Genomic DNA, 5,999 nt, shown 5'->3' with positions numbered 1-5,999 from the left:
GAAAAAATGGGTTTTATGAGACATCAAGGTTGAAAATGCAAATTCCACTAAAACCTTGAGATTTTGCTAAAATTTTGTAGTTCTAAAAATTCGAAATTTTAAAATTTTTTTTTGGAAGTTTCATCTTATTCTGGGTCTATATTAAAACATAAATTTTCCGTTGAATTGAAGATAATTTTTTTGTTCAAATCGTAAAGTTATATTGTTCGGAAAGGTGACAGTTTTAGAAAAGTATTCGAAATATGTTTTATAGTTATTTGGAAACTTAAGTAAATTTTCAACACACACTTAAGTAGGGAAATGTCTTCCTGAAAAAGTTAATACTTAAAACATTTTGATAAGATAATTTAAAACAAGTTTACATAAATATTTACTTATAATATTATTTTTCATTTCCGCTCTTTTAGTTACAATATGGCTGAACCTGATGGTACATTTTTACCAGACGAAGATTTCATTGTGGTCATGGGAAATCTTGATCGTTTTGAATACAACAACAATACCCTAGTATTTGATAATAAAAATAGTAAAAAAAGTCCCACAATTTAATTTAAGCACCTTTGACGATGATATAGTCCTAATAATGTTAAATGGTACAGTACCTGCTAGACATCCCACCATTAGGCCAATAATACTCAATGATGCACCTTTGGCTAATAATACCATATGTCAGGCTACCGGTTGGGGTAATACCGAAGATGTAAGTTTTTCTACATAGAACATTATATATCCTTATCTAATATATTTTATAATAGGGTTATCCTCCCGACTTCCTCAGAACTGTGGATTTGCCCATTATAGATGTAAATGATTGTCGTAAAAAAACCGAATATGGTTCGGCGATACATGACGGTATGATTTGTGCCGGTTATTTGCAAGGTGAAAAAGATGCTTGTCAAGGTGATTCTGGTGGTCCTTTGGTATGTTTGGGTCGTCAAGCTGGTGTTATTTCATGGGGTCAAGGTTGTGCTCAACCTAGAAATCCTGGTGTTTATACGGATGTAGCTTTTTTTAAAAATTGGATATTAAATGAAACAGCTTTTAATAATGGTACTTTGCCAAAATTTGCTCCTGGTAGCAATGGTGTTTCGGGTTTAAGTTGTTCAGTATTTTTAGTTAGTTTAATGTTGGTATTTAATTTTGTTTATAGTGAAATGAAATGAGTAAATAAATAAATAAGTAGTAATAAAAATTAGTGAATATTCATTTCTTTCCTATAAGACGAAAATGTTAAATTCACCCAAAAATTGCTATTTTTTAAATGGAATAATCAAGTCTGATTACTACATTGATTGTTTACCATTTAAGAAAAAAAACTTGGAAGTTGATACCAAATTTTATTTTTAAAAAAATAACTACAAATTTACCAAAAATGTAGCCTGAGTATAATCCGACGAGAAGAAAAGTAATATGTTTGGAACTAGGAGAATTCATAATTTGTCATTTCTGTCTTATACTTTTATATACCCAGTATAAACATGGTAATGACTTGTACTTTCTCAACAACATACTTTTCAATGACTACTACATACCGTATGCATTACATAGGAATCTAGTAATGACTTATAAATAATACATTATGTAAGTACTTACTTGTCAGTGATGACATATTGTTTTCGAAATTTGTTTTTAACACAAACGAAAAAAATAGTTTTTGTGAAAACTAATAGTAGACGCAGTGGACTTATCCTCGTAGATATTTTTTCTTAGAAAAAAACTATGTACTTACTTTACTCCCTATTTGTAAGCGACCGTGGTAAGTACTTGCCTCCAATGTCATCCCTGTGTTAAAATAATAACTTTAAATGCTATTGTGTAAGTAAATTTCAGCATTTTAACCCTTTACTTTTCAATGTAAGTTTTTGCTGGGTACAGTCACATTCTCTAATCGGCCCACGTTACGTTTGCAGTAAATAAACTTTATTTTCTTAATTTTCCGTTAAAAAAAGCTTAACAAAAAGCTTTTCGGATTAAAGCTTAATTTAAACAGTAATGACAGTGGTACGGACAGATCGTTTGCTCAAATTAATTTAAAAATTAAGGAATTCAAATTTCAAAATGTTTTAAATTCAAGTTTTTTAAACCCCAACAATATCCAATCGATTTTTATAAATATTATACAATTCACATTAATATTTTTGAAAATTGAAGAATATAATCAAAACAGCTAAATATTCAACGGCTTTTTAGACAATATTCTCAAATTAAAAAATATTGAAATTCGGTTAATATCATAGATTTTTATATAAATACCTATTGAAATTACGAGATTCTGGTGAAAACATTTTTAAATTTTAGTGAAAAATCGAGAAAAATTTTAGTAAAAAAAGCGAGATTTTGGTGAAATGTCGAAGTTCTGGTGAAAAATTAAGACAGATTTTTGAAAAACATTGAGATTTTGTAGAAATATTGAAATGGAAAAATACGAATTTGGCTGAACAATTCAGAAAATCGAGATTTGAAAGAAATTCGGGAAATATAGATGTTGAATGAGAATTCATGTTTCGGTGAAATAGGTGAAGTGTCAAATTGGACTGAATGAAACTTTGAAATTCAAAAAACATTTTCATTTTAAAGGGAAATCCATATTTTGGACAAATATTTTGGGTGCGTTGATTCAATCTAGACTTTTAAAAATAATTTGTTTATAGCGATTTTGTTGAAATATATAACAAATTTTATGAAATTTAATGAAAAATACGGATTTGGTGGAATATTTTAAAAACAACTAGATTTCGACAAAAATGTTAGAAACATATCTGGATGTTAATGCTTCATTATAGTTAAAAAAATCGAGATTTCGACAAAAGCCAAAATTTAGATATAAAATATTGAGTATTTAATGAAATCCGGAACATTGGGTTTTAAAGAAAGCAACCAACACATAAAACCCGAACAACCTTAGCATAGTAGACCGAGGTGTTCTTTTGATATATGTATATACCTACATATTTCTTATCTTGGAAAGCCCAAATATAAACATTCAACGACGTAAATAGATTGATTTGTATTTGTACGCATTTTCATTCATTACTTTAAATTTAAAATATTTTTAAGTAGTTTTAGCTAAATTTAGAAAATTTTGTTATGAGATAATAAATTTTATTGTATAAAAAATTCCATAGGAGATTATAATAATTTTGATTGCTATAGTTATAGATTTAATAACAGGAATTTACTTAAGTACCTTGAATACAATTCAGAAAGCTACTAATACAAACTTCTGTTATAATACCAATACCCCCCAATAATTACACAGACCAACAAAATTAAGGTTTATAAAAGCTTTTGAAATCAATTTTATTGATTTTAATGCATTTTTAATCTGCTGAAACCGAATTTGATATCTGTATTTCTCTATCACCTCTATCACTTTTCTCGCAAAATGACATCGAATACGCTATATAATGAAGATTAAAACTCACAATTACGTTAGTTATTTTTTTCATCGTTGGCCTGTGTAATTATTAAAAAGAGTTTGTTATAAAGTGTAACAGGAAATCTGAAACCTTAGATCATTGTAATCATAAAGTCCACATCTAGTTTTCTAATCGGGTATTTTCTATTGTAAAATGTGAATTGCAGACGTATAGACAATTGAAGTGTTCGACTTGCAGTGATCATAAAATTATAAAAGAATTTAAATAATAAAGTTTATTGCAGTCGTGATCAATGGAAGTAAATATTTGATAACTGAAATATAAAAAATTATAAAAATCTAATAAAACAATAAAATAAAACTTGTCAGACATTTTAATGGCTGATATATTGTAGGATTTCTACAGGCCGATTAGTTCCATAAACATTTTCAATATTTCTATCTATCGACGAGCGAGCTAGCGAGCGAGCGAGCGAGCGAGCGAGCGAGCGAGCGAGCGAGCGAGCGAGGAGCGAGCGAGGAGCGAGAGCAGCGAGCGAGCGAGCGAGCGAGCGAGCGAGCGAGCGACGAGCGAGCGAGCGAGCGAGCGAGCGAGCGAGCGAGCGAGCGAGCGAGCGAGCGAGCGAGCGAGCGAGCGAGCGAGCGAGCGAGCGAGCGAGCGAGCGAGCGAGAGCGAGCGAGCGAGCGAGCGAGCGAGCGAGCGAGCGAGCGAGCGAGCGAGCGAGCGAGCGAGCGAGCGACGAGCGAGCGAGCGAGCGAGCGAGCGAGCGAGCGAGCGAGCGAGCGAGCGAGCGAGAGAGCGAGAGAGCGAGCGAGCGAGCGAGCGAGCGAGCGAGCGAGCGAGCGAGCGAGCGAGCGAGCGAGCGAGCGAGCGAGCGAGCGAGAGAGCGAGCGAGGAGAGCGAGCGAGCGAGCGAGCGAGCGAGCGAGAGAGCGAGGGAGCGAGAGAGCGAGCGAGCGAGCGCGCGAGCGAGCAGCGAGCGAGCGAGCGAGCGAGCGAGCGAGCGCGCGAGCGAGCGAGCGAGGGAGCGAGCGAGCGAGCGAGCGAGCAAGCGAGCGAGCGAGCGACGAGCGAGCGAGCGAGCGAGCGAGCGAGAGAGCGAGCGAGCGAGCGAGCGAGCGAGCGAGCGAGCGAGCGAGCGAGAGAGCGAGCGAGCGAGCGAGCGAGCGAGCGAGCTAGCGAGCGAGAGAGCGAGCGAGCTAGCAGCGAGCGAGCGAGCAGGCGAGCAGCGAGCGAGCGAGCGAGCGAGCGAGCGAGCGAGAGAGAGCGAGCGAGCTATCGATCTAGCTATATCGAGCGAGCGAGCGATCTATATCTATCGATCTATCTAGCTATCTATATCTATCTATCTATCTATCTATCTATCTATCTATCTATCTATCTATCCATTAATCAATCTATCTATATTCAAGGGATCTTGAGAAGTGTTCCCGGTAAGTTATAAAATGATCTGTTAGATGGCGTCGTTGTACACATTTTTGTCTGAGTGTATATACATAGTTCTTTGCTTGAAAAGTCCACATGTCTCATCAAGGGCTTGCAACGAAGGCTGAGCCGCATTAGTATTTTTATACAGTAAATACAATTTCCTATCCATTGTTATATAATACGTCTATCTTATCTATTCCACGTGTCAAATCAATTAGCACTACCGCTCGTGCCCTTAACATTCGTAAAATTTAAACAAGATTTCAGTTATCGTCTATTCAGATTAAAATATTACGCATAGGCTGAGTAAATAGGCTTTGAAGTCTAAAAAAAAAAAAAAATATATTATTTTATTCTTTAACCTAATTTTTTATAACAAAAAAAAAAAAAAAAAAAAAACTAGACTCAAAACATACAAAGTGCAATTTGAATAAAATATAAATGATTTTGGTTTATTTACCTTTTTAGCGATGAGGCACGCTTCTGAAAATAACAACAAAGAATATATTTTAATAAATATGTTTAAAAGTGTATTTAAGAAGAAAACAAAGCATAAATGAAAAGGTAAACAAAGTAATTATCAGTATAAAATTATAAAAGAATTATAAAATTTTCTAACAACAATACAAAAAAGGAGCTACTTGAAGTAAAACAAGCATTAGAAACAGTTGGCTAAGTTGTTATAAAAAAATAATAAAATCGATATATAAAGTAAATAATATCTATCGGTTTTAAATAATCAAATGTATGATGGTAAGGGTTTTGTTAAACTTTGCATAAAAAGTCCCAGTTCGTATTACGGTAAGGTCTGAAAGTAAATTTGAATGGAAGAAAATATTTATATGTATGTAGTCGTCTTCAAAAGTCTATTATTACTTATTATAAGAGTTTATAGTATTTTTGCTGATAACATTCTAACATTTAAAAATATTTTTTTTATTTTAAATTTCTTTTAGTCTTTATCAATATCGGACACAAACTTTATACACGAACGACAACAAACAATATTGTAGTATTAATTTTTTTGCAAATCCATCGAAGGTTTCTTTTAATAATAAATTTACCTCAAGTTTAATTAGTTGTTGACCTTAAATTTGAGCAGAGTGTTTAAGTAAAGCAAATTTTGGGCATAATTTTTTGTTGTTGAAAATTTAAGTAGTAAACATTTAAAAAAAGTCCTTATAAAAATAAA

General features: G+C 33.7%; 1 pseudogene; it reads left to right on the top strand.

The window, feature by feature from the left end:
• Positions 1-407: 407 nt before the first annotated feature.
• Positions 408-1,186, top strand: LOC119614258 (annotated as a pseudogene).
• The last annotated feature ends 4,813 nt before the right edge of the window (positions 1,187-5,999 follow it).

Source organism: Lucilia sericata, unplaced genomic scaffold (genome assembly GCF_015586225.1).
Source record: "Lucilia sericata isolate MDLA Ls3-8-SP2 unplaced genomic scaffold, ASM1558622v1 Contig002733F_arrow, whole genome shotgun sequence".
Lineage (NCBI taxonomy): Eukaryota > Metazoa > Arthropoda > Insecta > Diptera > Calliphoridae > Lucilia > Lucilia sericata.
The sequence above is the reverse complement of the archived record's forward strand: the minus strand, read 5'-3'. Positions and strand labels throughout refer to the sequence as shown.